The sequence below is a fragment of the Pituophis catenifer genome, unplaced genomic scaffold, assembly GCF_029215685.1.
Source record: "Pituophis catenifer annectens isolate HBS135680 unplaced genomic scaffold, rPitCat1.0.hap2 SCAF_17, whole genome shotgun sequence".
Lineage (NCBI taxonomy): Eukaryota > Metazoa > Chordata > Lepidosauria > Squamata > Colubridae > Pituophis > Pituophis catenifer.
Window position 1 is genome coordinate 10986424 of NW_027256897.1, and position 24041 is coordinate 11010464.

General features: G+C 42.2%; 1 pseudogene; it reads left to right on the top strand.

Moving 5' to 3' along the window:
- The first annotated feature begins 1248 nt into the window (after window positions 1–1248).
- Window positions 1249–11431, top strand: LOC139325601 (zinc finger protein 665-like; annotated as a pseudogene).
- The last annotated feature ends 12610 nt before the right edge of the window (window positions 11432–24041 follow it).

The following is a 24041-nucleotide window of genomic DNA, read 5'->3' on the forward strand; positions in this document are numbered from 1 at the left end:
TTTCTCACAAAAGGCAGACTGTTGAATGTAGACTGCCCTTTTCTAGGGAAGCTCCACCAAGACTCAATTATACAGCCTCGGGTCAACATTGCATTGCATTCCCTTTCTGTTGCCATGTTGTTTTGTGCTTTGTGCCATCATCCCAGGTGAGCTCGCTCCATTATTTCTGCTTTGGTAAGGCACCTTTTTCTGAATCCCAAAGTAATACAGCAATCCAGGACAGAAAGCAAAATCCTGCCTCCCTTGAACCACTTCTGCAAAAACAAAATACTGCAGAGCTTAATGATGCTGAACCCCCAAGGCACATGACCCTCTTTTGGCCAAGTTCCAAGTGTTGAGGGATCCAGCAGTTACAGGGACCCAGAAAGAAACCAAATTGGATCCTATCAAAATTGCTTGATTTTCTGCTTATTTTTTCCAACCATAATGTGTTGGAATGAGAGGAAATTCATTAGCAGGAACCATTGGCAGGAGGTTCTCATCCTTACGTCCTCTTTAACTGGAGATGGTATCCTTTTGTGCATGAATTCTGAATTGTTACATCCAGGATCAGGAATTGTCCTGGATCAAATAGAGGCCATGTCTTTGCTATTTAAAAAAACACTTGGGAATCACACATAGGGAGTTTATTTATTTATTGGAATCCTGGCTTTATTATTTTTACCAATAAGGCGGAGAAGACATGCAGCAAAATGAAGGGGAATATTTGGAGCGGAGGGTTGAACTGAGGGGTCTTTGGAGCTCTCTGAGCCCCCTCCCTTCTAGCTATGAGGAAGGAAGCTACTTTGGGCAATGAAACGTCTGCAAGAAGAGAAGCCCAGAGAAGCCCCTCCCCCCTCCCATCCAGCACAGCTTCCTCCTCTCTTCCCCCAACAACAACCCTGCGAGGTGGGCTGGACTGAAAAGGGAGCTGTGCAACCCTTGAACTCAGGGTCTCTTCTTTCCACCCTCCCAGCCTTCATCCCTGGCTCCCTTTCAGAGGTTGCTATGAGGTCGCAGCCCCAGAAGAGCCCCTGATCTCCTCCACCCTCAATACAGGGCGGCGGGTGGGGGGGGGAAACCGGTTCCCAAAGTTCAAGGGAAGCCCCCCTTCACCTCCGCGTAGGACCATAACAACTCTCTGCACTGCGCAGGCGCCCTCTGGCTGATTGAAGGAAGGCGGACGCCGATTGGTCGCTCTGGAGAGGGCGGCGATTGGGGCGGTCCCTCGGAAGGAACAGGCGGAACTTCTGGCGAAAAGGGAATGAAGCCTCCACTTCCGTAAATAAAACGGGCAACAAGGAAGCTGCCTGAATCGGCGACAGAGAATGATGCAGGTTTGGAGCAGGGGATGCTGGGAGTGGATAAGGCAGGCCTGGGAGCCCGAGGCCTAGTCTTGAGGACGGGGAGGGAGACGGGAGGCTGGGAAGGAGGCCGTGTCTGCCTGGAGAAGGCCCGTGGGAGGCGGGGACTTGGGCCTGGGCCTCCCCTGCGGGGAAGGTGAGGCAGCCGTGACCCTCTTCTCTTTCTCCCCTGCAGGAGGACGGAGGATGGCGGCGGATGCAGGAAAGAGGTGCCGGCCAAGAGGAGGAGGAGGAGAGCGGGCCCCGCGGAGCAGCCCTGCCCGTTCCCGGCGCGGCTTCCCAGGGAGACAGCGGGGAAAGGCCGGGGGGCTCCGGGGCTGCAGGAGGGAGGAGCCCAGGGGGAGCCCGGGAAAGGCGGCTGCCTAGAGGGCGACGCGTGGAGGAGGAAAGGGGCAGAGACCCCGAGACGGGCCTGGAGGGCAGAGGCTCCTTCAGAAGACCCCGAAAGCCCCAAAGGATCCAGGAGGGAGGGAAGAAAGATCAGTGCCCGGAATGCAAAAAATCCTTCAAAAAAAACGGAGATTTTCAAAGGCATCTAAGGATCCACATAGGAGAAAAACCTTATAAATGCATTCAGTGTGGAAAGAGCTTCAGTCAGAGGGGAAACCTTTATACACATCAAAGAATCCACACAGGAGAAAAACCTCACAAGTGCCTGGAGTGTGGAAAGAGCTTCAGTCAGAGCAGCAACCTTTATACACATCAAAGGAGCCACTCAGGAGAAAATCCTCATAAATGTTTTGAGTGTGGAAAGAGATTCAGTCAGAGGGGACACCTTTATAGACATCAAAGGATCCACACAAGAGAAAAACCTCATAAATGCCTTGAGTGTGGAAAGAGATTCAGTCAGAGGGGACATCTTTATAAACATCAAAGCATCCACACAGGAGAGAAATCTCATAAATGCCTTGAGTGTGGAAAGAGCTTCATTCATAGCAGCAGCCTTTATAGACATCAAAGGATCCACACAGGAGAAAAACCTCATAAATGCCTGGAATGTGGAAAGAGCTTCCGTCAAAGCAGCAGCCTTTATAAACATCAAAGGATCCACACAAGAGAAAAACCTCATAGATGCCTTGAGTGTGGAAAGAGCTTCAGTCAGAGCAGCAGCCTTTATAAACATCAAAGGATCCACACAGGAGAAAAACCTCATAAATGCCTGGAATGTGGAAAGAGCTTCAGTCAAAGCAGCAGCCTTTATAAACATCAAAGGATCCACACAAGAGAAAAACCTCATAGATGCCTTGAGTGTGGAAAGAGCTTCAGTCATTTGGGAAACCTGTATACACATCAAAGAATCCACACAGGAGAAAAACCTCATAAATGCCTGGAATGTGGAAAGAGCTTCAGTCATAGCAGCAGCCTTTATAGACATCAAATGATCCACACAGGAGAGAAACCTCATAAATGCCTGGAGTGTGGAAAGAGCTTCAGTCATAGCAGCAGCCTTTATAAACATCAAAGGATCCACACAGGAGAAAAACCTCATAAATGCCTGGAATGTGGAAAGAGCTTCAATCAGTTGGGAAACCTTTATACACATCAAAGTATACACACAGGAGAAAAACCTCATAAATGCCTGGAATGTGGAAAGAGCTTCAATCACTTGGGAAATCTTCATACACATCAAAGGATCCACACAGGAGAAAAACCTCATAAGTGCCTGGAGTGTGGAAAGAGCTTCAGTCAAAGGCGCAGCCTTTATAGACATCAAAGAATCCACACAGGAGAGAAACCTCATAAATGCCTGGTAAGAAAGGTAATAAAATCCAATTAAAACTTTTAATAAATTTAATATATGTTTTTCTTTTAATAAATTCCTTTAGTCTTCCAGGGCCATGCCCAGGGTCCCAGACCTGAGTTTGACTGCTGTCGGTCATCCTTATGGCAACTAGCAGAGCAGGCTGTCCTGGGAGGGGCGGGAGGCCTTGTATGAGTCTGGATGTCCATCTGTCAGTGGTTCAGGAATGTTGGATTGTCAACTGGGCAGCTGTGGAAGAGATCCCTGCCTGATCCCTGTCCAAGGGCTGCAGTTGAGGGCTGCTCCGATTGTTAGACTTTGAACTTAAAAAATGGAATTCTGAGGCCTGCCCTCAAAAGAATATAGATATACCCATACACATTAATTATAGCCCATTTAGATTACATAACAAGAGACTTGGGAGTTCAAAAAAATAAAAATGGATACGAAAGGAAGGATCTTGGTTTGTGATATAATGCAGGTGTTGTGTTGGTGTTATTACAGTAGGAACAAATGGCTAAATATGTCGTATAGTGTGAAAACCCAGAAAATAAAATAATTTCATATCCAGAAAAAAAAAAAGAGAGAGACTTGGGAGTTCACAAGATGGATACTTCTTCATATGGAAGAAAACTGACTGAATCTAATGTGCTGCTTCGGATACCGCAGAGCCTCTTCCCAGCAGTTGTGGAGAGGATGTGTTGTGTCCCAGACAATCCTGCAGAACCTGGTCAGGCATCGTTTCTAGCTGATTAGAAACCAGTTGAGTTTCTGGGACGGAAAGTTCTTCAGTGGGATGAGACATTTTAGTTTGAATTTGAGAATTCCCATATTTATATCTTCTGAGTTTGCAGAACATTATTGAACTTTATTGAGGATAACATCAGGGTTAAAATCAACAATGGCATTTTCTTTTCCTTGAAAAGCCAAACCCGTGTCTAGGAGGACAGTTTCGGGATTGAGTTGAAATGCGAGTGGGAAACAGTGTGGACACTTGAACGGTTTTTCTACCAAATTGGGCTAGTTTTGCAGATTTGTTGCAGGAAAAGGTTTGACTGCTGGGTTCCAATTTGGGGGATATTTTGGATTATTTTTAAAGCACTGTACAGATAATCCTTGACCTACAACTATTTGCTTAGTGACTTAGTGAAGTTATATCGGCACTGAAAAAAGTGGCCTTGACCAGTTTTCACACTTAGGACTGTTCCAGCATCCCCGTGGTCATGTGGTCCAAATCCAGGTGTTTAGCCACTGGCATGTATTTATGATGGCTGCACTGTGCCAGTGTCACATCATCACCATTTCTAACCTTCCCAGCTGGTGTCCCACAAAGTCATTGGAGGATTCACATAACAACTTCACAACTGTAGGATATGACCTGCCAATTATGGTAAAAAATGGGGTGCAACAACTGTCAAGAACAGAAATTTTTGTATCAATTCTGATTGTAGATCTAGTTAGTACTACCTATACAGTTTGGGGGCAATATATCCATCCGCCATGAACGATAACTGCAAAATACATCCCAGAGACAGTAAGAGGATTAAGTCAGCCAGGCCCTCCCCCCCAGCTGTCTTGCCAGCCCCTCCACAGATCCCCCCCACACACATGGATTCATCTTCTCTTTTCTCATCCCTCCTCCTTTCTGAAGGGCCCCTTTGGAAAACTGCAGCAGAGGGGGAAATCCCCTCCAATACTGACCCCTGCATATTTGGATTTTTCAACTTTTTTTCAGCCCTTGGATGCTCCAGTTGACACACATATATATTTTCCTCCTACACCCCCTCCCCCTTTGGAGGGGGCTCCTGCTGCTGCTGCTGCTGCCCAGGCCAGTGTGCCCTGTGATGTAGCCCTCCACCCACCGACTGGCACCTTTTAAATGACTAACTTAAAATGACATATTAGCCCTTTTAACATGGCAGGCTATACCTTTTTTTTAAAGGTTAAGAATGCTTGTTTTTTCCTTCTTGACGAAGGCTCTTTATTTGGTATGTGAGAACTTGCTTTTTCAGCAACTACACAACAGAGTATTCCGAGTGTCTCTAAATACATCTGCAACTTTCAGGAAAGACACAAACCCAGCTGGGAAAGACTGACACAAAAATTGGTCACGTGTGGAATTTGATCCAGAATCAATGTTTTCTGTTTGCGCTTCACAAGCACTCAATGTATTTTATGGTTTCATCATTTCTTTACTGACTTCTATGAGGAAATTCACTAGCAGGAACCATTGGCAGGAGGTTCTCCTCCTTAGCTCCTCTTTAACTGGAGATGGTCTCCTTTTCTTTATTTATTATTGCGATTTATATGCCGCCTTTCTCCCTGGGGATTCAAGGCGGCTTACAAAATGACAAATTCCAATACAAATCACAATGAAATAAAATTAAAATCAGCAACCCTATTAAAACAGTTTAAAATTATGACAGTGTACCCCCAAACGGATCAGTTGAGTTGACGGAAGAGCCACGTCTTCAGCTCGCGATGGAAGGAAAGAAGGTCGGAGGCTGTCCTGAGCTCAGTGGGCAATCCATTCCAGAGGGTCGGGGCTCCCACAGAGAACGCCCTCCTCCTGGCGACCGTCAGCCGACATTGTTTGGCCGACGGCACCATGAGGAGGCTGACTGTGAGAGCGCACAGGACGATGGGAGAGCGGCTGGAGGTGGTTCTTCAAGTACCCCGGGCCTAAGCCATGAAGGGCTTTATAGGTAAGCACCAGCACCTTGAAATGTATCCAGAGCGCCACCGGCAGGCAGTGCAGCTCACGCAGGAGAGGTGTTACACGGGAGTATCTAGACGCCCCCGTAACTAAGAGCCTTGGTAGTACAGGGGTTTAAGGCACCCTGTTATTAAGCTTATTAAGACCAGCTGCCTGCAATTACTGCAGGGTTCGAATCTCGCCAAGACTCAAGGTTGACTCAGCCTTCCATCCTTTCTAAGGTAGGTGAAATGGGGACCCAGTTTGTGGGGGCAATAAGCTGACTTTGTATAAATATACAAAAGGATGAAGGCTATTGCTGAGCACATTGTAAGCCGCCCTGAGTCTTCGGAGAAGGGCGGCATATAAATCAAATTAAAAAAAAAAAAAGAAACTACCCGTGCGGCTGCGTTCTGGACTAGCTGGAGCCTCCGGACACATCCCAAGGGCAGCCCCATGTAGAGGGTGTTACAGTAGTCCAACCTAGGGGTAACGAGGGCATGAGTGACCGTGGCGAGGGCATTCCGGTCTGCATGAATTCCAAATTCTTACATCCAGGATCAAGAATTTTCCTGCATCAAAAAGAGGCCATGTAGTTGCTATTTAAAAACAGACGAGTGAGTCACACATAGCGAGTTTATGTATTTATTTGGATCCTGCATTTATTATTTTTACCAATAAGGCGGAGAAGACATGCAGCAAAATGAAGGGGAATATTTGCAGCTGAGGGTTGAACTGAGGGGTCTTTGGAGCTCTCTGAGCCCCCCTCCCTTCTAGCCATGAGGAAGGAAGCTACTTTGGGCAATGAAACGTCTGCAAGAAGAGAAGCCCCGAGGAGCCCCTCCCCCCCATCCAGCACAGCTTCCTCCTCTCTTCCCCCAACAACAACCCTGTGAGGTGGGCTGGACTGAAAAGGGAGCTGTGCAACCCTTGAACTCGGGTCTCTTCTTTCTCCCCTCCCAGCCTTCATCCCTGGCTCCCCTTCAGAGGTTGCTATGAGGTTGAAGCCCCAGAAGAGCCCCCGACCTCCCCCTCCCTCAATACGGAGGGGGGGGCATCGCATCCCAAAGTTCAAGGGAAGCCCCCCCTTCACCTTCGTGTAGGACCATAACAACAGTCGGCACCGCGCAGGTGCCCTCTGGCTGATTGAAGGAAGGCGGACGCCGATTGGTCGCTCTGGAGAGGGCGGCGATTGGGGTGGTCCCTCGGAAGGAAGAGGCGGAACTTCTGGCGAAAAAGGAATGAAGCCTCCACTTCCGTAAATAAAACGGGCAACGAGGGAACTGCCTGAATCGACGACAGAGAAGCCAGGATGATGCAGGTTTGGCGCAGGGGATGCTGGGAGTTGAAGTCCTGGAGGGTCTCTCCGGAGAAGGCAGGCCCGGGAGCCTGAGGCCTAGTCTTGAGGGCGGGGAGAGAGACAGAAGGCTGGGAAGGAAGCCTTGTCTGCCTGGAGAATGCCCGGGAGGCCAATGGGAGGCAGGGGCTTGGGCCTGGGCCTCCCCTGCGGGGAAAGGGACGCAGCCGTGACCCTCTTCTCTTTTTCCCCTGCAGGAGGACGGAGGATGGCGGCAGATCCAGGAAAGAGGCACCGGCCGAGAGGAAGAGGAGGAGAGCGGGCCCCGCGGAGCAGACCTGCCCGGTCCCTGCGCGGCTTCCCTGGGAGACAGTGGGGAAAAGCCGGGGGGCTCCAGGCTGCAGGAGGAAGGAGCCCATGGGGAGCCCGGGAAAGGGGGCTGCCTGGAGGGCGATGCAGGGAGGAGGAAATGGGCGGAGACCCTGAGACGGGCCTGGAGGGCGGAGGCTCCTCCCGAAGACCCCGAAAGCCCCGAAGGATCCAGGAGGAAGCAAAGGAACATCAGTGCCCGGAATGTGGAAAATCCTTCAAAAGAAACGACCATCTTGAAAATCATTTAAGGATCCACTTAGGAGAAAAACCTCATAAATGCTTTGAGTGTGGAAAGAGCTTCAGTCAGAGCAGCAGCGTTTATAGGCACCAAAGGATCCATTGCGGAGGGAAACCGAAGAAATGCCTTGAGGGCGGAGCCTCCTTTGGAAGACCCCAAAAGCCCCTAAAGATCCATGAGGAAGCAAAGGAATATCGATGCCCGGAATGTCAAAAATCCTTCAAAAGAAACAGAGGTTTTCAAAAACATTTAAGGATCCACACAGGAGAAAAACCTCATAAATGCTTTGAGTGTGGAAAGAACTTCAGTCAGAGAGGAGATCTTATGCAACATCTAAGGATCCACACAGGAGAGAAACCTGGAGTGGAAAGAACTTTCATCATACCAGCAGCCATTATACACATCAAAGGATCCATTCTGGAGAGAAACTGAAGAAATGCCTGAAGGGGGGAGGGTCCTTCGGAAGACCCGGAAAGCCCTGAAGGATCCAGGAGGGAGGAAAGAAACATCAGTGCCCTCTATGTGAAAAATCCTTCAAAAAAACCGACCATCTTAAAAGTCATTTAAGGATCCACCCAGGAGAAAAACCTCATAAGTGCCTGGAGTGTGGAAAGAACTTTGGTCATACCAGGAACCTTTATAGACATCAAAGGATCCACTGGGGAGAGAAGCTGAATGAATGCCTCGAGGGCAGAGGATCCCTAGGAAGACCAGGGAGTTCACAAAGGGTCCAGGAGGAAGGAGAGAAATATCATTGCCCGGAATGTAAAAAATCCTTCAAAAGAAATTACCACCTTCAAAGGCATCTAAGGAGAAAAATCATTCAAATGCCTGGACTGAGGGAAAAGTATCAGTTGAAAGAAGGACCATTTTTCCCATCAAGGAATTGAACACAGGGAAAAACATATAAATGCCTTGAGTGTGGAAAGAGCTTTACTGATGGGGAACTCCTTCATCGACATCAATGGATTCACATGGGGGGAAATGCTAAATATGCCTGGATGTGGAAGGACCTTCAGTCAATATAGGTCTGAGTAATTCAGTTGAATAATTTGTTTAGTCAAGTGTGATTAGACATACAAGGAATTTGCTTCCCATGCAGAATCTCTCAGTGTACACGCAAAGCAACAGAATAATGATAACAGAATAACAGCAGTGGAAGGGATCTTGCAGGCCTTCTAATCCAACCTCCTGTTAAAGGAGGAGATCCTCTACCATTCCAGATAAGTGGCTGTCCACTCTTTCCTTCCCCCCCCCAGTTTATTACTATTATATCAAAAGTTCCCTTTCTATACTGAACACTCTGTTGTCTAGGTAAAGGTTCCCCTCGCACATATGTGCTATTTGTTCCCGACTCTAGGGGCGGTGCTCATCTCCGTTTCAAAAGCCGAAGAGCCAGCACTGTCCGAAGTTATTTCTATGGTCATGTGGCTGGCATGACTCAACGCCAAAGCCGCATGGAACGCTGTTACCTTCCCACCAAAGGTGGTGTCAGGTATGCTTCCTTCAATATCCAGGAAAGAAAACCCCAAACTCAAGCATTTTGAAGAATTTGGTACTTTTACTGAATAAGAAATGATTAACAACCCAGTTAAAGCTGGAAGTGAGCAAAACGCGCGAAATGCATCTACTAAGCTTCTTCCCCCCCTCGTGTTTATAAATCATCAGCCAATCCAAAGGTCTTCCAAAGGTCAGGTGGCAACACGTCTGGCAGCGTCATTCATCAGGAATGTGGAAACAGTTGGTCAGCCGTCCCCTTTTTAAGATTCAGTTTCGTTTCTTACGAAGTCCCCTCCTACAAAGACAAAACCCCCTCCTGCTCCCTTCCCCCCCTTTGCTCCATACCTAATCCCTCCCCGTTTCTTATGGCAGCTGAAGCAGGCAAGCTGAGGCTGACAGGTGGTCCCTATTTTTCTACTTGCATTTTTTACGTGCTTTCGAACTGCTAGGTAGGCAGAAACTGGGACAAGTAATGGGAGCTCACCCTGTTTCACGGCACTAGGGATCCGAACTGCTGAACTGCCAACCTTTCAATCGACAATCTCAGCATCATAGCCACTGAGCCACCGTGTCCCTTTGCTGTTTAATAGTGTACTTTTATACAAAAGTATGAAAATCATCACAATCGTAATCATGTTGATATACAAACATATAGTAGATAATATCAATCATTATGGTAAAAAGAAATATCTTCCATATTGACATCAATTGAATAACCCTCAAAACATTTACTAATCCACTTTAAATCTTTCTCATGTAATCCACATTTTCTCATATTTCCACCATCTAACCTGTTTTCCTCGACTGACCAAATAACTCCCATGTCATAGAATATTCAGTCTCTTGTTTTTAATTTTAAACGTGAATCTATCCATTTCTGCAGATTCCAGTATTTTTTTAAATTATATTCTCATCTGTGGGGGTTTCTTCAGTTTTCCAGTATTTTCCAGTATATACAATCCTTGCTGCTGTTCGAATATGTAGAATTAGATCTGTATTACCTTTCTTGAAATTTCCTGGTAGCATGCCCAACAAGAATATCTCAGGTTGTAGGTCTACGTGTTGTTTTACCATAGCTTCCAGCCATGTATGGATTTTATTGCAAACGTTTTTTGCTGAGGGACATGTCCACCAGATATGATAATATGAAATGGGTATTTCAATATTTAACAGATTTATCTTTGTAAATATTCGCTATTCTTGCAGGTGAAAACTGGCATCTATATAACATTTTATAAAGATTTTCTTTATATGCTGTTAACATTGTAAGATTGTAGTTTCTATCCCATAATTTATGCCATTTATCTAATTCTATTGTATGGCCAAAATTCTTAGCCCAAGGTATCATTGTGTCTTTTACTTGTTCTTCTTCCCATTGAATACTTAATAATTATATATCCTTTTAATTTGAACCAAGTGGCTGTTTCAGTCTATTGTCAAAAACATCTAGTGATGGAAGCACCCACCACTTCTGAAGGCAAGCTGTTCCACTGGTTAATTCTCATCTATTGGAACAGTGCTATCATGTCACCCCTCGTCCTCCTTATCTCCAGACTAGCCATATCCGGTTCCCCCAACCCTTCTTCATGTGCTTTAGTGTCCAGGCCCTTCATCAGCCTAGTTGCTCCTCTTTGCACTTTTTCCAAAGTCTCAACAACTTTTTGCAATGTGGTGACCAACCTTGAATGTAGTATTGAGGTGTGGCCTTACTAAGGTCTTATAAAGTGGTGCTAAGGCTTCAGGTGACGTTGATTCTGTGCCTCTGTTTGTACAACCAAGGATTCCCCAGCAAGAACCACCCTTGAGAAAAGGCCGAGATCAGAGAAGGAGACGACTGAGGCAAAGTCTAAGGAAGGAAGTTAATTCACAGCAAGTTAAACGGAGTGTGTGATCCTGTTGCCTCAAATTGGAAGCTTCATCTCTCCCTGAAGTGGCGCTGGAAATTTTGGTCAGGCTCCTCGAGAGATAAGAGCTTGCAGGGGGCTGATCTGGCATCCGCAATGGAGAGCAAAATCCGGCTGCCCCCCCGAACCAGACACTGTTTATCGCTCTGAGTCCGAAGCGGCAGGAAACGAGGGCTGCCTTGCGCCACAAATATACCAAGGCAGAATCCTGATGTCGCACTTAGAGCAGAGAGAAGCCGCTGGATTTTGCTCTCCATTGCAGACACCAGATCGGCCCCCTGCAAGAGATTGAGAGAGAGAGAAAAAATGAAAGAGAATCAGAAAGAGAGAGAGAGAGAATCAGAATGAGAGAGAGAGAGAGTGGGGGGGGAGAGAAAGGGAATGAGAAAGAGTGGGAGAGAGGAGGGGAGAGAAAGAGAATGAGACGGGGAGATGGAGAGGGGGGAGACAAGGGAGCGAGAATGAGAAAGGGAGAGAGAGAATGAGAGAAAGGGAGAGAAAGAATGAGAAAGGGAATGAGAAAGAATGAAAGAATGGGAGAGAGAAAAAGAATGAGGGGGAGAAAAAGTGACAAAATGAAACAATCAGAGAATCAAAGAGAATCAAAGGGGGAGAGAAAGAAAGAGTGCGGGAGAGGGAGAAAAGGGGGAGAAAGTGGGGGAGAGAAATGGGGAGAACGAAAGAAAGAGAAAGTGGGAGAAAGAAGGGGAGAGAGAATGAGAAAGGGGGAGAGAAAGAATGAGACGAAGTGGATGAGAGCAAAAGGGAATGAGAGAAAGTGAGAAAGTGGGAGAGAAAAGGGATAGAAAAAGAATGGGGGAGAGAAAGAAAGAGACAAAATGAAAGAATCAATCAGAAAGAGGGATGGGGAGAGAAAGAAAGAGTGGGAGAGAAAGAATGAGAAGGGGAGAGAAAGAAAGGGATAGAAAGAATGAGAAAGAGAGGGGTGAGAGAAACTGAATTAGAGACAAAGTGGGTGAGAGCAAAAGGGAATGAGAAAGTGGGAGAGAAAAAGAATGAGGGAGAATGAGAGAAAATGAAACAATCAGAGAGAATGAGACAATCGGAATGAGGAGGGAGAGAGAAGGAGAGAAAGAGGGAGAGAAGGAGAGAAAGAATGAGAAAGAGGGGAGAGAGAAAGAATGAGAGAGAATGAGGGGGGGACAGAAAGGGGAGGTGTAAGGATCGCCTTTCCTTCTAACTTAAGAAAGTGAGAACTCTTGAACCTTGGTTGTTCAAAGGATTTATTTTATTAAGCAGAGGTGAGAGCCATCCGGGTAAAGCAAGATCTGAATTCCCTTAGGCAAGGCAGTAGGATTAAAGTGGTAGAGACCCCTCCCTTTAAGTCCGAATGCAGATTTTAGCCAATACACAAGTGTGAAGATGTTTTCTTTCCCAGCTTCCCTGAGAACCTGAACACACATGCATTCCCACCATTATCCTTTAAAGTGAGACAACCCACATGGCTATCCTAAAAATCCCTGCAGGTAAAGGGGATCTTGGGGCTCTTTGGCGCCAGGATATAGGTTGCAAAATATCTGCTGACACAGGCAATGCTAGGGAATCGAATCCAAGTCTCCCCCCTCCTCCGATTGAATGGCAGTATCACTTTTAGGGATCTGACGGGGAGAGAAAGAGAATGAGAGAGAAAGTGGAGAGAGAAAAAGAGGGGGAATGAGAGAAAGAGAATGAGAGGGGGGAGAGACGGGGAGAGAATGAGAAACAGACAAAATGAAAGAATCAGAATGAGAGAGGGGAAGAGAGAAAGAGGGAGGAGAGAAAGAATGAGAGAGAGTGGGAGAGAAAGGGGAGAGAATAGGAGAGAAAAAGTGGGGGAGAAAGAATGAGAGAAAGAGTGGGAGAGAGAAGGGGGGAGAAAGAGTGAGGGGGAGAGAGAAGGGTAGAGAAAGAAAATGAGAGAGAGGGATGAGAGAGAAAGAGAGAGAGTGGGGTGAGAGAAAGAGAGAATAAGAGAGAAAGAGTGGGAGAGAGAAAGAGAGAGGAGGGAGAGTACCTGAAGGTCCCCATCCAGTCACTGGGAGTCCAGGTGCTTCAGCAAGCGGTCGCGCTGGATTCGTATTAGTGGTCCGTGAAATTTAAAATCATGAACTTGGTGGTCCCTGTGGTCCAAAAGGTTGGGGACCCCTGGTCTACACCTCCTTTTTAAGTTTAAGAATGCATGTTTTCCCCTTCTTAGCTAAGGCTCTTTATTTGGTGTGTGAGAAGTTGCTGTTTCAGCAACTACACAACAGGGTATTCTGAGTGTCTTTGAATACATCAGCAACTTGCAAGAAAGAAACATATCATAGCATAAAATACCAAATATATAACTATAAAATAGTGACGGAAGAGAGGAGAGAAAAGTGTAAAGGGAGAAGCATTAATTTCCCGACTCCTTTTGATGCAGTAGAATAAATAACATTTTTTACTTTTATATAATACAACCCTTCTAGCATCAATTCTAATTAGCAAAACCCAAAATCAGAGATTTTTTCCCCCCCACCTTAAGTAAAAAGTCCAAAAGTGGTTTCCAAGTAGAAACAAAATTGTTCTTTAATCAGCCTGTTTAGCTACCTCTGCTCCCTCCATCAACTTTTGCAGCCATGATTGTCCATTGAGGGAATTGCAGTTTGATCGTTTGCTTATTGTACTGAATACTATATTTCTTTACCCTGTAAAAGAAAACTATGACCCACCCCCTTAATCAACCGTTTTTGCTTTGCTGAAATTACTTGGCGATTTCTTTTTGCATTTTACCTTTTACAAAGGTAAAAGGCTCCCAGAGTGGAGGTAATTCAGCTCTCTTCAGCTCCACACCAAAGTGGGAGTGCCTGAGGTTTTTATTTATTCATTTTATTTTTTTTATTTGATTTATATGCCGCCCTTCTCCGGAGACTCAGGGCGGCTTACAATGTGTTAAGCAATAGCCTTCATACTTTTGTATATTTTATACAAAGTCAGCTTATTGCCCCCACAATCTGGGTCCTCATTTTACCTACCTTAGAAAGGATGGAAGGCTGAGTCAACCTTGAGCCTGGTGAGATTTGAACTTGCAGTAATTGCAGGCAGCTGATCTTAATAACAGCACTGTTAATAAAAGTGCTTTAGTCTGCTGTGCCACCAGGCTCTTTAGAAGCAACAATCCCACTTGATTAAAAACTATCAAGCACTAATTAAAAGGAACCAGGAAGGGAGCTGGGTGTTCTCATTTTCTCTCTGCTTCCCTTTCCTAAAAGAGGCCAAATGGGCATTTTCACCGGTGCAATACAATTGCTGCAAATAGAACTCCTGGTCCAGAATAGACATGGTATGGGCCACTAGGAAACTAGGATTGGAAATCAAAAAGGTTGATATGTGTACAAATGCCTGGGTAGACCATAAGCTCCTCGAAGTAAACTGGCACTATGTGACTAAGAGAAAACAACAGAGATGGAGTCTAAGGACGAACCTGCTAAATGATAAAGAGTTTCTACTGAAACTGAATGAAGAAGTAAAGCAATTCTTCATAGAAAACAGGAAACAAGATATGGCCAGAGAAATCGTTTGGGACACCATGAAGGCTTATGTGAGAGGGGTAGCCATTTCATACATGGCGTTTAAAAACAAAGAAAAAAGGAAGGCTAGGGAAGATTATATTAAAAAATTAGTAGAAGCTGAAAACGAACTACAGCAACATCCGGGAGACGAGGCAGTAAAACAAAAGTGGTCGATGGCGAGACACAGACTGAATATGTTGGACCAGGAGGAGATGGCGCAAAAAATAAAAAGATCTAAACATTATTTGCTTTGAGAACGCTAATAAGTCGGGAAGATGGCTTGCCTATAAGTTAAAAAAAGAGAAGGAAAAAAAATCAAATATTGGTACTAGAAGACTCCAAGGGTAATCTTTTGACGAAGGAAGAGGATAAACTAGAAAGCATAAGAGAATTTTATGAAACCCTATACAAAGACGAAGGAATTGAGCTAAACAAGGTGGAACAATATTTGATGGAAGCTGGTCTACCCCAAATTACAGAAGAAGGGAAATGTTGAATAAAAAAATCACAATAGAGGAACTAAAAATTGCCCTTTCTAAAATAAAAAAAAATAAAACTCCAGGCCCAGATGGTCTCCCTGGGGAAATATATATAAAACTTGATGAAACATTGAAATTAGAATTATTAGAAATCTTTAATGAGGCTCTGGTTGGCACAACAATTCCGGATACTTGGAGGGAAGCGTACTTGACGCTCATATTGAAAGAAGGTGCTGACCCGAAACAGATATCAAATTACAGACCCATCTCCTTACTAAATTCAGATTATAAATTGTTCATGAGTATAATAGCGGAGAGGCTCAAAATTTTTTTAAATTCTTGGATTCACAAAGATCAGAATGGATTCCTCCCAGGGAGACAAATTAGGGATAATTTGAGAACAGTGCTAAACATTATAGAGTACTATGAACAACATCCCGAAAAGCAGCTGGCGCTAATGTTTGTTGATGCCCAAAAGGCGTTTGATAACCTGAATTGGAACTTTATGACCAATCAAATTAATCTAATGGGATTTGGGACAAATTTTAGGAAAATGATCGAGAACATCTATCACAAACAGAGGGCGAACATATTAATGAATGGGGATAAGACTCAAATATTCCAGATTCAAAAAGGAGTGAGGCAGGGATGTCCCCTATCCCCCTTACTCTTTATCTTGGTGCTAGAGGTGCTACTTAGAAAGATCAGAGTCAATAAAGAAATCAAAGGATTAAAGATCAGGAAGGAAATATTTAAAACGCAAGCCTTCGCAGACGACGTAGCCCTCATAATAGAAGGTCCATTAGAAACTGGCCCAAAATTATTACAGGAAATACAGAATTATGGAGAAGTGGCTGGCCTCAAACTTAACAGGAAAAAAACCAAAATAATAGTGAAAAAAATGTGACAGATACACAAAAAAAGGAAGTGGAAGACTTATTAGGCCTCCAGGTAGTCAAGAAAATAAAATATGTTGCAATATTTTCAGGATCAGACTCAATAATATTAGTAAGAGTTAAAGGTTTAAATATACTTCCTTTTATTTACAATAGGCATTCTATATTCACTGAATATTCACAGATAGAAGCAAGGAAAAGGGTGTAGGTAGCTCCTTATATATACAAAGGGAGGAGCTATAAGTGGGAGTGGTGAATTATGAATACATTAAGAAGTGAAGAATAAGTTAACCCCTGATACCCCATTCATATACTATTTACACATTAGAGAATAAGGCATTTACATCTGACAAATCCCCCTCTAAATGCCGATTCGTTATACAACACCAATTACACTCAGATTCAGGACAATACAAGACATACAATTTAGAAGTCAAATATTTGTGCTGCTTAGAAGGTAAAGGCTTTGTCAATATGTCAGCTAATTGTTCTGATGTATCACAATGCACTGCTTTAATAAATCCATCCTGAGATAATTGTCTCACATGTTTAAATTTTATATCTATATGCCTGGACCTTTGTCCAATGGCATCAGATCTAGATATTTCAATGGCTGCTTTGTTGTCTTCATGCATAACAAAAGGCAAAGCAGGTTTTTTCCAAACATCTGAAATTAAATCATTAAACCATACAAGGTTATTTGCAGCTTTGGATAAACAAACATATTCCGCTTCTGTCGTTGAAGTGGCCACTAGTTCTTGTTTACCAGTGTACCAGTAAACTGGACAGTCATTTAAGAGAAAAATATAACCAGATGTACTTTTTCTGCATGAGGTGTCTCCAGCCCAGTCCGCATCTGCGTAACATGCAAGCTTTGGTTCTTTATTATCATTGGGTTCTAATATTAAGCAAAAGTCTAGTGTACTTTTCAGATATCTTAAAATTCTTTTAACAGCTTCCCAATGATACATTGTTGGTTTGCTGACATGTCTGGATAATAAATTGAGTGGTAAGGCGATATCTGGTCTAGTCCAATTAGATATATAAAGGAGTGAACCTATGATTGATCTATAGAATGTGTTATCCTTGAATTCAGGGGAAGATTCATCAGTATTTCTAAGAAAATCAGTTTGCATAGGAGTATCACAAGGTTTGGCATTGTTTAAATTGCATTTATTTAAAAGTTCTATGATCTTATCTCTCTGAGTAAGTTTGAATCCTCTTCTAGTTTTATTAATTTGGACACCAAGATATTTGTTCACTTTACCTAGAGATTTCAACGAGAAATGTTCATTTAGTTTATTTACAAAAATTTCTCTTCTCTCTTTGTGTTTTCCTATATATAAAATGTCATCTACATAAATTAATACAAATTCAATGTAATCATCATCCTTTTTGACAAAGAAACAGTTATCAGCAGTGGTAGCGTTGAAGTCCATGGTTTTAAGTACTTTTACTAAACAATCATACCATCGTTTACCAGATTGTTTTAACCCGTATAAACTCTTGTTCAACAGCCAAATTTCATTTTTGTTTGTGTATTGACTGTGAGGTGCTCTTACGTATATTTCCTTATCTAGTTTTGCGTGTAGATACGCAGTCTGTATGTCATATTGAAATACATCAAGATTGAGTGCTGATGCTACCACTAGAGCTGTTTTGACACTCTCTGTTCTTACGGTGGGGGAATACGTGTCAGTATAGTCCTCCGGATATTTCTGTGCATAACCTTGTGCAACTAATCTAGCTTTGTATAGAGTATTGCCTCCTTCTAAGTTCTTAATTTTATATATCCACCTAGTACCAATAATTGTTTTATCTTTAGGTGCAATTGCAGGTGTAAATACATTTAATCCTTGTAAACTTTCCATCTCTTTCTTCATAGCTAATTCCCATTTTTCTTTTTCTTCATGAGGGAGTTTTAACACTTCCTCATATGTGTTAGGTGTTATTGGCTCATCATCCATATGCATTATGTAATCCTTATATTTATTTGGCATTTGATTTCTGTTGTTCCTAATGGTTCTTTCAGGTTTACTATTGTTGTCATGCAAATATCTTGCTTCCTTTTTTGTTAGTGCGTCTGTCTTTATTTTGTGTTGGCTATTTGTCCAAGTTTTGGTTTTGTTTTTATATTTGTTGGTATTTTGTTTTTCTATGGTCCCTTCCTCATGAGATTCTGTATCTTTGTATTTATTTGGAAATATTTCATTAAGATGTAATTTAGACCAGTTGGCCTGTTCATGGAACACAGCTGTTCTGGAAACTATAAATTTGTTATTGTTATCAATGAATCTGTACCCTTTAGTGCCAGTCTCATATCCCATAAATCTGAGTCTTCTGGATACGTTTTCTCCCTTTCTTCTCAACTGCTTAGGTATGTGTACGTCTGCAGTGACTCCAAATATGTGCATGTGTGCTAATTTTGGTTTCCTATTATACATTACTTCATATGGTGTCTTATTTACAATACTGGACCAGGTTCTATTTTGTGTGTAATTTGAATAATGTAAGGCTTCTGACCAGAATTGTTTGCTTAAGCCAGCATCTTCCAATGTGCATCTAATCATGGTTTGTAATGTGGAATTCTTCCTCTCTGCAATCCTGTTCTGGAACGCGGAAAATGGACTAGACGTGTAATGTAGCATCCCTCTATCTTTTAACCATTGGGAGAATTCTTTAGACATGAATTCACATCCCCTATCTGTCATAATTTGTTTTATTCTGATATTGTGTTGTGTTTCTATGCGTTTGTAAAATTCCTTAAATTTTTGAAAGGTTTCATCTTTGTGTTTTAATGTATAGACAAACCCATAGCGGCTATAATCGTCTACTATTGTCAGGAAGTAACGTTTTCTATAAGTGATTGATGGAGTTAATGGGCCAACTAAGTCCATGTGTACTAAATCAAAAATTTTGTTAGTTGATCTAGTAGATTTTCTTGGCCTGGGACTAGTTTTTAGTTTTGTAGATTTACATACTGAGCATTCCAAATAGTTTTCACAATTTTTTATTTTGACACCTTCTGCGTGTTCAGTCATTTTTTGTACTACAGGAAAACTGGCATGTCCTAACTTCCTATGTAAAATGTGAGCACACTCATCATGAATTGGCTTACCTATTTTTGGTTTTTTTTCATTGTGTGTATCTACGTGATCATGAGATATTTTACATTCATCATTGTCACTGTTACTAATATTTTCATCATCTACTTCAATACAATCTTCCATATTTGAATCAATGTTATGTAACCATTTTTCCTTTGTTATCAGATAAGGTAGGCCTCCTTTAATCATCACAGTGCCTATACTTATTTTATTCTTCTCCAAAGTTGCTTTTCCCTTTGAAAAAACTATATTAATGTCAGAATCTCTACTTAGTTTTATGGCACTTAGTATGTTATGAGGTATTTCAGGTATTAACAATACCCCCTCTATTTTTCCTAGACCAGGCAGGGTTACATTCCCTCTACCTAATACTTGAACCTTTTCTTGGTTAGCTACCTTTATTACAAATTTGTCTTCTGTAAATGAAGACAATATATTTTTGTTATTAGTGGTGTGATTAGTTGCTCCAGAATCAATAAGCCAATTATTGTTCTCATTTTGCTGTATTTTTGTGTTGTCTTGTTTATTTAATCCATTCAGTGAACCAGATTTTCTATCCTTTGAATTATCTCTGCCCCCTCTATTCTCTTTGTAATTTGGTGGGCTTCTATATCTATGTTTATCTATGGAAGACTGTCTATAATTGTATTTGTTTCTATATTCTGACCTATGTCTTTCCTTAGAAATTTTGGGACAATCTCTTCTATTGTGTTCCCTGGATCCACAATTGTGACATTTAAATGTTTCATTATATTTTTCTTGGAAAGCTACTTTCCTATATGTTTTGTGTTCTGTGTGATTGCTAGAACGATTCCTTCTTGAATTGTCTTCTGCTATCAATTTATTGGATAGACTTTCTATGGATAAATATCCTAGATTGATAGTGTCTAAATGTGACATAAAACTGTCCCATGATGGATCAAGTGAGTTGATAATAACACTTTTCATTGTTTGGTCTGAAATCACCTCCCCCCTTAAATGCAGTTCAGCTCTTATTTTGTTCAAAGATATTAAATGCTCACTTATGGAAACCCCTGGTTTTACCCTAGATGAAAAGAAATCCTTAGACATTCTTGTGGTGGTAGCTACACTGTCGCTGTGAAACAAATTAAACATGCATTGAATAATTTCTGAAACAGTCAGATTTGGCTTGATGCTATGATACATTGCAGGAGACACACTAGATATTATTAAGAAAAATGCTCTATGGTGTAAACAATCTATTTTTAAAGTCCAAGGTCTTTTTGGGGGACTAGTGATAAAAAAGAGTAAATTCTCCTTCATAAAGACAACCTGGAGCTGTTGATACCATTCTTGCAAATTAATGCCATCAACCCTTAGCTTTGGGAAGTCACTGGGTAAATTTCCGACATTATTTTGTCCATTACTTACAACCTGAGGTAGTCCGTGGTCTCGCAAGTGTAGAAAATTGCAAAACGGCATGGGGATGCTCGCAACGAGTCTGCATGGTCTTCTTGCCAGTTCATGTCTTCCCGGACCGTCTGCGTAGTTCTGCGCATGCGCGTTGTCCATTTCTTCTTTGGAGTCGTCGTGGACGGTTCTCTCCATTGCGGCTCGCTCGTTCTGTTCCTCTTCAGACGAGTCGGTCTCCGGTTCGATTTTGGGAGTTCTGACGACGGCGGCTGCTCTTCTTTTTCTTTTGGGGGCGTTGACACTTGCTTCGGTCTGTGGTGTAGGGCGGTATCGACAAGGCTCTCTGGGTTCGGGCGTCGGCGTTCTCGAAGTCAGGATGGGAGCGGGCAGGTCTTGAGGTGTCGGCTTGCTCGCTCGCTTCTTCGGTGGCTCTTTGGTAATTTTTAGTTTTGGCCCAAATGCAGCAAAAAGCGTTTTCATTGCTGATTTTATTTGGGATTTTGTTGAATCATCTTCACTTTCTGATTCTGATTCTTCTGAGGAGTTTGAAACTTCTTTTTCATTTTCGTTGTCTGGTAACGTTTTTCGCGCCAGGAATTTTGAATTGAGCATTTTGATTGGCTCTGCTTCGCTCACCTTGGAGGCCTGTTGAAACCAAGATGGCTGCCATTCAAAATTTCGCGCGGGATCACTGTTTTTCTTCTTCGTAATGACTTTCTCTGCAGTCGTATCACTCACTATTTTTGGGTCTTTAGACTTCTCATTAGTGATGTTTTTCTCTCTCGCTGCTCCGCTGTTCTTCAGCATATCTTGGAGGTTCGCGATGAGGCTTTCATCATTCTTCTGGCTCTTTAATAGTTTTAATATCTCTGACCTGAGTTCGTTATTCTCTATTTCGATTTCCTCCTGGTCATCATTTTCATCTATTATTTCTTCGTCTTCAGTGGTGTATTCTTCGGATTCTCTCGAAATTGCGTTTGTGGATTCGTTGATTATTTCTTGTTCTGTTTCCATTTCTTTGCTGTAGGCCCTGGTGTTGGGCCTATCTTTCTTAGACATTTTTAAGTTTTTATTGAGTCAATTAACCATCCTCTGCTACCAGCTTGTTGCAATATTTTCAGGATCAGACTCAATAATATTAGTAAGAGTTAAAGGTTTAAATATACTTCCTTTTATTTACAATAGGCATTCTATATTCACTGAATATTCACAGATAGAAGCAAGGAAAAGGGTGTAGGTAGCTCCTTATATATACAAAGGGAGGAGCTATAAGTGGGAGTGGTGAATTATGAATACATTAAGAAGTGAAGAATAAGTTAACCCCTGATACCCCATTCATATACTATTTACACATTAGAGAATAAGGCATTTACATCTGACAAAATACCTAGGAATATGGATCACCGCGAGATTCTCATCATTAAAAGAAGACAATTATATCCCATTACTGCAAAAATTACATCAGGATTTAGAAAGATGGAAAAAGCTAAAATTGTCTCTGATTGGTAAAATAGCAGCAATCAAAATGAACATCCTACCTACAATTTTATTCCTGTTTCAAAATATTCCGATGACTTTAGATAAAAAATTCTTTCTGGATTTGAACAAATATATTAGAAACTTTTTATGGGAGGGAAGGAAATCGAGGATCTCATTTAAGATACTACAAGGAAAAAGAAATATGGGTGGATTTGGACTCCCTGATTGGGAAGCATACCAAAAGGCGGCAAAATTAATTTGGATTAAGGAGTGGGTTACACTATGAAATAGGAGAATCCTGACTTTAGAAGGACACGATCTACAAGAAGGGTGGCATGCCCACCTGTGGGAACCAAGGAACAAGAAAAAATCCTATTTCCACAAACATAAAATTAGGGAGACACTTATACAAATGTGGGAGGAAATTAGGCAGAGGATTTACATTAAAGTACCAAATTGGCTTTCCATTATGGAGGCTTGGCCACCCCAAATAGAAGAGATAACTATAAATTTGGCACATATAAAGATATTTTAGACAAAAAGGGGAAGCTCAAATCTCTGGACATATTGAGAGACCACGGTTTCAACCTAGATTGGTGGAATTACTTGCAGATAAATTCAAGATATCAGAAAGATAAGAGACCAATATGGCATAGAAGTAAAGTATGGAAATTTTGATAAAATCATATGGGGAGTGGATAAGAAAATGCTAGCAAAAATATACAACCTTCTATTAGATGAGGATAGGGCAGAGGTCATAGCAAAAAACCAGTTAAGTATCTGGGAAAAAATTTTGGATACAGACTAAATTTTAATGATTGGGAGGAGGCCTGGAATAGGAACTATAAAATGACGAAATCAGCAACATTCAGGGAAAACCACTATAAAATGCTACACAGGTGGTACCTAGAGCCAGCTAGATTAGCGAAAATGTTTCCTAATCTCTCAGCTATGTGTTGGAAATGTGGTAAAGAGGTCGGCACCTTCTATCATATGTGGTGGACCTGCCCAGAGACAAAAAGATTTTGGTCTAAATTTCGATACTGGCTATGTGAAATAATGGGACAGGATGTAGTCTTATCTCCAGAAATATTTCTCTTGGGTATAATTGGAGATGGCTTCAACAACAACAAAACCCAATTTATAATCCAGATAACAACAGCGGCTAGACTAGTCTTCGTGAAATCCTGGAAAAATAAAACCATACCACCAGAAGGAATGTTAATAAATAAAATCTTAGAGTGCGCAGAAATGGCAAAACTGACGAGTGAATTAAATAATGATGAGAAATCTAAATATTATGAAGTATGGGGAAAATGGTATAAATGGTTAAAGAATAGGATAAAAGCATGATTTTAGGACATGATTAGTTTACGTATCTAAAGGGTGAAATATACCGGACGCATAAATTGTAAATATAATCTTGAATAGCTAAGGATGAAGTATATTCGATGTATGACTTCTTAATATGTATAAACACTGTGCCTCTGAAGGTCGTAGAGATTTTATATTTTTTTTTTTTGTAATGGAAAAATTTAATAAAGTATATTTAAAAAAAAAAACAATTGCTGCAAATAGAGGGAAGATTTCCCAGAGCTCAAGAGCCCTCTGAAGACCTACTTACCTATTGGAAGGCATCTTTACTCTGATAGCTGACAGTTACTGGCAGTTTAGCCTCTTGGAATGAGGTCATGAAGTCATCATAATTCCCATGGAGATGACAGGTGCCTATCAAACCTTACCGGTTCTACCTTTTCTACATACAGCATTGCCAGGCAAACCAATCACTGAAGCTGCCCATTTCTCACAAAAGGCAGACTGTTGAATGTAGACTGCCCTTTTCTAGGGAAACTCCACTAATTATACAGCCTCGGGTCAACATTGCATTGCATTCCCTTTCTGTTGCCATGTTGTTTTGTGCTTTGTGCCATCATCCCAGGTGAGCTTGCTCCATTATTTCTGCTTACGTGTAGCACCTTTTTCTGAATCCCAAAGTAATACAGCAATCCAGGACAGAAAGCAAAATCCCTTCTCCCTTGAACCACTTCTGCAAAAACAAAATACTGCATAGCTTAATGAT